Consider the following 8,681-nt stretch of genomic DNA (forward strand, 5'->3'; position numbering starts at 1 on the left):
TTAACGTGACACGGATTTTCGATTAGGTGGTATTTATACAGACATTGCCTCTTAAATTCACGGGCACTCAAGCTCAATATATAGCTCTCAAGAGCAGTGAAGTATAAGAAGTTGCTTTATTTATGCAAGGTGCCTATCAAAGTCGTAATAAGCTGTGCTTTAGCATCGCAAATGTAAAGTGCCTTCCACGTCCCGGCTTACTTTGCGTTTTGATAGCTATTTTCGCCAAAACTTCACCAACTGACGAAATTAAATACAGGGGTAAGAATAGCATTAATAGATTTTTAATATTTTAGATAATCTATTTAGAGGTCTTAATATAAGTAGAGTGCACGCCTGAAACCATTATTCTTGGTTTTCACCTACGTCATCATGAATTTCAAAAACGTAAATTCGCATTATAATGAAATAAAAGTTATATATTCTTGTAAAGCGGTCCAAACTACATATACTGGCCAGATTTTAAGGTTGTAAAGCATTTCGATAGACGTGACGGTATTGTGTGAAACAAACTCAACCTTCATAACTCGGGAACCAAACATCGAAATGACTCGAGATTTTTTCTTGTGACTTATAAAACTGACTTCTAAAACATACTTTAGAAATGTCTTTATACGATCTATAGTTTAGATTTTCATGTTTTGATGACGTCATGTGAAAACCGGCAATAGGCCACGGTACAGCGCTTAAAAGTATAAGTTATCAACTATTTAGTTGAAAAGTAAGAGAAATTGCGTACCCATAATATCAAGGACTCGGATTTGTTGTTTTCAAATGATTTCATAATACTTAATTATCCAAAGTAATGATTCTACACATGCTTCATAACCAACACTTGCTCTAGGCTTTTATTTGGCTCTTTCTTTGTGCTGCAGGACACAATGTGTTTGGAGCTAAACCATACCCAACAATGTCTTTTCCAGATGAACTTAAACGCCGTTAAGCCTTAATTAAAGCTACACATAAGGAATTTAAGATGAGGCTTAAAGTTTTACGAAATGCTTCATTAGTATGACTTTAAAGTGCACATGAACCCTTCGACAATACTTTCAGTACTGGTTCTGCTTAAAGCAAATAGTTGATTGGTAAAATATTTCTTGATTTGACATGCGTCTCTAAGTTATGAAGGTTTATACGTTGTGTATATGAACCAGTTCAATTTTGTATATTTAATTAAGCCTTATTAGCATATTGGAAGTATAAACCTGAAAGTATTGTGGAAGGGTTCATCTGCACCTTATAACAGTGCACTTAAAGCTTAATTTTCGTCCTGTGACAACGTACACCCCGTGAACTCCATATGCACATACTCAATGACCATGACTTCTATTGTTGTATGCGTCGTTCTAGAAAGAGTTCCGACAACTGAATATCATTTGCGGGCTTTATTCTATAATTGCTCCTTTCACTAAAATTTTCAAAATAAAAGTGAATCTTGCGATTATTTTCTTAATCAAAAGTGAATCTGGCCAAGAAAATCCAAGTTAAAGTTTATGCAAATGAATATGATTCTGTATCAGAATGATAAAACTCTTCGCGGTCATGATTTCTATTGTGTTTTTCTCATCAATCGTTAATGTTTGTTAATATTGTATCAGTAACCGGGAACAATTGACAATGCATATTTTATCGCTTTATTAATATTCAACCATACTCCCTTTAGGTTTAGTCACGTATAGGCTCGAGTCGTCGACGACATTTTTTGAATTGACTGTATATTTACAACACAACAAACAAACTCAACTCACATATGACTGATCCAGCCCGAACCGCGGGGCTCGAACCTAGACTACAGCGGTGAGAGGCGAGCAGTACTGAAACCACTACAAATCTTGCCTTTTGAAACTGATATTAGAATTAGAAAGCTTCTATCTTGTAGAAAACAATATGACTTGTATACTAAGAGAACTCATATAACTTTATGAGCCTGCAACCCTACATGAGTAAACAATATATTCTTTACGTAACCTTTTTTATTAATCTAGGGCCTCGTCCCCACTAATATAATTTCGAAACCTCATTGCGCTTACACCCCTCGATGACATGACGAGGGGAAATTGTGCAACATCATCTGCGCATGCAAAAATAGACGTGCCGGTGTCATCGGACGCCAACGTTTTCTTTAGAAAGCTTCCCCTTTCCACTGCCACATTAATGATAAAACGAAAAAAAAGAATTAGAGTGGGCGGGGTCTAGGAGTTTAATTTTAATTTCATACGGATGGAATTGGAGTTTAGGGTGCCGGTTAGGTTTTTGGGATCGAGGGAGGACGAGGGAGGAGAATCGAGGAGTCTGGAGAAAAACCTACCTCGAATCAAGGAAGAGTCGCAACAAACTCTGTTGAGTTTAGGAATCGAAACCGAGATCCCAGAGATCAATTTAAATATCTTATTAAATATTCGGATCTCAAAACGACCAAGCCATTATGCGAACATTGTTCGTGTGTTAAAGGGTGAGTCTTAAGAAACCATCTTCTCTTATTGTGTTTCCTAGAACATATCTTATCACTCAAGGAACGAACTTCTGGCTCCCCGACATGAGTTGGCCGCTCAAAAGACACACACACAGAGTAATAGTGGGATTTCTGAGTATCGTGACGGTAATCATGGTCTTCTCAACGCTCCACCTCTTGCATCAGACGTGTAATACATGTGAGTCGAATTATATCACTTCGGAGAAAACCAGGAGAGATCATGATTTACCGGCTACTGACCAAGACGAGGGGTATCGTTTTGAAAAAAACGATGTTAAGAATTTTAAATTTGACAAATGGGGTAAGAATGTTTTGGTTTTCCTGCACATCCAAAAAACGGGAGGAACGAAGTTTTCGCTAGATTTAGTGCAAAACTTGAATTTTAATCCCCCATGTAACTGCGAGCAAATGTCAAGACCCAATTAATTTTTACTACGGTGCAGTTGCAAAAGCCTGGACCCTTCTAAGATGTGGTTATTTGCATCGAATTCTGTCGGCTGGAAGCCTTGCGGAATGCACTGGGACTGGACCGAACTTCACGATGGTGACTGTGTAGCTAACTATGTGAAGAGGCACAATGGTGAAAACACACATCTCTTCTACTCAACATTCTTACGAGAACCAGTCAATCGCATTCTAAGTGAGCTTCGCTGTCACCAAGAGGGAATAACGTGGGAGAATGGATCTGTCCACAAGTGCAATGGTAGACGTCCAACAAAGGAAGAACTCCCCTCGTGTTATAAAGGCATCCCATACAGCAACATCACCTTAGATGTATTCCTCGACTGCAAGTCAAACTTAGCTCTCAACCGTCAAGCACGGATGCTAGCCGACTTGACTCTTGTGAACTGTTATAATTCCAGCTCAGGAATCCTACAACGAACACGAGAACTAATCATACTCAACAGTGCAATCCAGAACCTCAGAAGCATGGCTTACTTCGGGCTTACAGAGTACCAGAAAGAAAGCCAATATTTATTTGAAAAGACGTTTGGAATGACATTTATTCACCCTTTTGAGCAGCGAAGTTTGAATCGGACAAGAGCAGGGGTCGCGATGCAGCATGGAATCATGCCTAGTGATATAGAAAAGATCAAAAAGCTGAATGATGCTGATATACAACTCTATGAGTATGCCAAAAAACTGTTTTTCTATCGGGTTCGACATTTTCAAGATGAAGATTCCCGAAACAAAAACATTTGACTAGTCGGCAGGTTACGTTTGATGAACTTTAAAGTTTGAAACGGTATTGAATACCCTAAGGCTAAGGTCAAACGTCGAACTTCACATGAGCCGAACCTTTTGACATCAAAGAATACTGCCTTATTATCCACTGTTTCAATTAGGTTCGACTCATGTAAAGTTCGACGTTTGACCTGATCCTTACACAACGTTCACAAAATTGATTACTAAAGATTAGTGAAACCAAACTGACTGCCAATTAACAAAGTTATCGATGCGAAGCACAAGCACAATAAGCACAGAAATATTTAAGCTATTTGCAATTAGATTTGATTCATTAGGAGTTCGTCGTACATAGGCAATTAATCTTTATATTATAATTCGGGTTAACAGTCAGAAACATACGAAAAAAGATTTGTTGTTCATGGTTTTGTATATTGAATATTTCGGTCAGCATCCGTTGACCATCTACTGTAATATCAATAATAGAAAACAATGGAATTAGTGAATTTGTGCTATTTAGTATTACTAAAGTTTCACGGTTATATTCTTTGCGCTTTATCATACACTAAGCCGGGCTAATAGCGCAGCGCAACCGTGACGTCATCAAAACGAAGACAAAGGCGAAATTCGGACAAACAAACTTACTAGTTTACTTTCAGCAGATAATTTTCACAGCCGATCGCAGTTGATCTCAGTTTACATGGGTTATTATTGTAACTTTAAGTAAAACTAATAAAATCGGTTCGTATAATCCTCGTAGCGGTTAAACAGAATGCAATGTTTGTCCGAATCTTTAAGCTATTTTTAGAATCAGTGCGATGCGCTATTAGTTTAGTAAACTCACTGCCTTTGCTCATTCAGGGTACGATTCTTTGATGAAGAGGATCTCTGAGATTTTCCTTTTATTTAATTGAGTGAACCTCTCTGCACTGTCATTTACTGCCAGTCTGCCACGGTGGCCGGGTGCTCAGTCAGCCCAAGAAATGCAAATGTTTGCAGTTTATTGTAAATGAATGTAGTTAATCTGTTAAGAAGTATCGCAAAAATGTAAGGCTTGTTTTTATTAATCTTGGATGACTAAACTTTGATATTATGTCGTTTATTATTTCCTAGCAACTGTATAAAGTTTGAGCTCGCTCGATCCGAGGCTCATTTGCCGATTATTTGGCGCGATAGAGAGCTTCCCATGCACGTTATTCTGTGTTTATCCGTACCCTTGCTGGATTAGTCATGCACCGTCGTTTTGTTCTTTTTTCCTGCATGGGAACACTTATTATGTATTATATTCAGAAAGATCATCTTTGAAAGCCTGACCAATTCGGTATTTTGGATCTGACGACATTTTTAATTTTTAATAAATGATATCAAAAAAATTATTAACTATTGGTGGTTTTCAACTATTTCTATTCGATTTCAACCAGATGACGTAACGTGAAAACGAAGGATATATAGTTTCTACAGTTAAGAGGCAATGTCTGTAAAAATCAAACGCCTTTCTAAGACCTACCATTTTCACCTCGGATTTAGGCTGAATTAAGGGCGCCGACGGCCAAAATCGATTTTCACGATTTTCTCAAAATAAGTGAAATTATTCAAAATGAACATCAGTACGTTTATTTGAGTGGTATTCCACACCTTTGGACCAAATATGAACAAAATCAATTTTTTCAACTTGGCAACGGATTTTCGATTATCTTTGATTTTTACAGACATTGCCTCTTAAATTCACGCCCAGTCAAGCACAATATATAGCTCTCATGAGCAGTGAAGTATAACAAGTTACTCTATTTATGCAATCGTAATAAGGTTTGAGCTGTGTTGTGCTTTAACATCGCAAATGTAAAGTGCCTTCCACGTCCCGATTTACTTTGCGTTTTGATAGTTATTTTCGCCAAAACTTCACCAACCGACAAATACAGGGGTAAGAATAGCAGTAATAGATTTTTGATATTTTAGATAATCTATTTAGAGGTCTTAATATAAGTAGAGTGCACGACTGAACTTTCCTTGACACCGAATTTATTTACATCAAAGAATGCCGCCTCATTATCTGCATGGAAAATTCGACGTTTTCCCCAGGCCTAAGTCTACCCGCGAAACCATTACAGGCCATGTACAGCGTTTAAAAGTATAAGTTACCAACTATTTACTTGAAAAGTAAGGGAAATTGCGTACCCATAATATCAATGACTCGGATGTGTTGTTTTCAAATGATTTCATAATACTTAATTATCCAGGGTAATGATTCTACACATGCTTTAGAACCAACACTTGCTCTAGGCTTTTTTTTGGCTCTTTCTTGGTGCTGCAGGACACAATGAGTTTGGAGCTAAACCATACCCAACAATGTCTTTTACAGATAAACTTAAATAATTAAAGCTACATATAAGGAATTTAAGATGAGACGAAATGAAATGCTTCATTAGTAAGACTTTAAAGTGCACATGAACCCTTCGACAATACTTTTAGTACTGGTTCTGCATAAAGTAAATAGTTGATTAGTAAAATATTTCTTGATTTGACATGCGTCTCTAAGTTATGAAGGTTTATACTCTCATAGGTCTAGTCGCATATAGGCTTGAGTCGTCGACGACATTTTTTGAATTGACTGTATATTTACAACACACGACACTCAACTCACATGTTGTTTTTATTGAGGGAGTTATAGAGAACAACACATCAAACAAACTCAACTCACATATGACTGATCCAGCCCGAACCGCGGGGCTCGAACCTAGACTACAGCGGTGAGAGGCGAGCGGTACTGAAACCACTACAAATATATCATGCCTTTTGAAACTGATATTAGAATTAGAAAGCTTCTATCTTGTAGAAAACAATATGACTTGTTCACTAAGAGAACTCATATAACTTTATGAGCCTGCAACCCTACATCGAGTAAACAATATATTCTTTACGTAACCTTTTTTATTAATCTAGGGCCTCGTCCCCACTAATATAATTTCGAAACCTCATTGCGCTTACGCCCCTCGATGACATGACGAGGGGAAATTGTGCAACATCATCTGCGCATGCAAAAATAGACGTGCCGGTGTCATCGGACGCCAACGTTTTCTTTAGAAAGCTTCCCCTTTCCACTGCCACATTAATGATAAAACGGAAAAAAATCATTAGAGTGGACGGGGTCTAGGAGTTTAATTTTAATTTCGTACGGATGGAAGTGGAGTTTAGGGTGCCGGTTAGGTTTCTGGGATCAAAGGAGGACGAGGGAGGAGAATCGAAGAGTCTGGACAAAAACCTACCTCGAATCAAGGGAGAGTCGCAACAAACTCTCTTGAGTTCAGGAATCGAAACCGAGATCCCAGAGAATAATTTAAATATCTTATTAAATATTTGGATCTCAAAACGACCAAGCCATTATGCGAACATTGTTCGACGTGTGTTAAAGGGTGAGTCTTAAGAAACCATCTTCTCTTATTGTGTTTCCTAGAACATATCTTATCACTTAGGGAACGAACTTCTGGTTCCCCGACATGTGCATGAGTTGGCCGCTCAAAAGACATACACACAGAGTAATAGTGGGATTTCTGAGTATCGTGACGGTAATCATGGTCTTCTTAACGCTCCACTTTTTGCCTCAGACGTGTAATACATGTAAGTCGAATTATATCATTACGGAGAAAACCAGAAGAGATCATGATGATTTTCCAGCTACTGACCAAGACGAGGGGTGTGGTTTTGAAAAAAACGATGTTAAGAAATTTAAATTTGACAAATGGGGTAAGGATGTTTTGGTTTTCCTGCACATCCAAAAAACGGGAGGAACGAAGTTTTCGCTAGATTTAGTGCAAAACTTGAATTTTAATCCCCCATGTAACTGCGAGCAAATGTCAAGACCCAATTCACCATTGCTACAGTGCAGTTGCAAAAGCCTGGACCCTTCTAAGATGTGGTTATTTGCACCGAATTCTGTCGGCTGGAAGCCTTGCGGAATGCACTGGGACTGGACCGAACTTCACGATGGTGACTGTGTAGCTAACTATGTGAAGAGGCACAATGGTGAAAACACACATCTCTTCTACTCAACATTCTTACGAGAACCAGTCAATCGCATTCTAAGTGAGCTTCGCTGTCACCAAGAGGGAATAACGTGGGAGCGTCGATCTGTCCACAAGTGCAATGGTAGACGTCCAACAAAGGAAGAACTCCCCTCGTGTTATAAAGGCATCCCATACAGCAACATCACCTTAGATGTATTCCTCGACTGCAAGTCAAACTTAGCTCTCGACCGTCAAGCACGGATGCTAGCCGACTTGACTCTTGTGAACTGTTATAATTCCAGCTCAGGAATCCTACAACGAACACGAGAACTAATCATACTCAACAGTGCAATCCAGAACCTCAGAAGCATGGCTTACTTCGGACTTACAGAGTACCAGAAAGAAAGCCAATATTTATTTGAAAAGACGTTTGGAATGACATTTATTCACCCTTTTGAGCAGCGAAGTTTGAATCGGACAAGAGCAGGGGTCGCGATGCAGCATGGAATCATGCCTAGTGATATAGAAAAGATCAAAAAGCTGAATGATGCTGATATACAACTCTATGAGTATGCCAAAAAACTGTTTTTCTATCGGGTTCGACATTTTCAAGATGAAGATTCCCGAAACAAAAACATTTGACTAGTCGGCAGGTTACGTTTGATGAACTTTAAAGTTTGAAACAGTATTGAATACCCTAAGGCTAAGGTCAAACGTCGAACTTCACATGAGCCGAACCTTTTGACATCAAAGAATACTGCCTTATTATCCATTGTTTCAATTAGGTTCGACTTATGTGAAGTTCGACGTTTGACCTGAGCCTTACACAACGTTCACAAATTGATTACTAAAGATTAGTGAAACCAAACTGACTGCCAATTCACTGTCAGTCTGCCACGGTGGCCGGGTGCTCAGGCGGCCCAAGAAATGGAAATGTTTGCAGTTTACTGTAAATGCATGTAGTTAATCTGTGTAAATATCGCACAAATGTAAGGCTTGTTTTTATTAAATCTTGGATAACA

General features: G+C 38.5%; 2 pseudogenes across 1 annotated transcript; both read left to right on the top strand.

The window, feature by feature from the left end:
- The first annotated feature begins 140 nt into the window (after window positions 1-140).
- On the top strand, window positions 141-4,966 carry LOC148906142 (heparan-sulfate 6-O-sulfotransferase 1-B pseudogene; annotated as a pseudogene). Its single transcript, XR_016121498.1, has 2 exons — window positions 141-261; window positions 2,494-4,966. The product of XR_016121498.1 is annotated as a heparan-sulfate 6-O-sulfotransferase 1-B pseudogene (transcript).
- Window positions 4,967-7,227: 2,261 nt separating this feature from the next.
- Window positions 7,228-8,301, top strand: LOC116308729 (heparan-sulfate 6-O-sulfotransferase 1-B pseudogene; annotated as a pseudogene).
- Window positions 8,302-8,681: the final 380 nt, after the last annotated feature.

Source organism: Actinia tenebrosa, unplaced genomic scaffold (assembly GCF_029948245.1).
Source record: "Actinia tenebrosa isolate PJP-AT-01 unplaced genomic scaffold, QUT_ActTen_1.0 PGA_scaffold6__47_contigs__length_16458017, whole genome shotgun sequence".
Taxonomy (NCBI): domain Eukaryota; kingdom Metazoa; phylum Cnidaria; class Anthozoa; order Actiniaria; family Actiniidae; genus Actinia; species Actinia tenebrosa.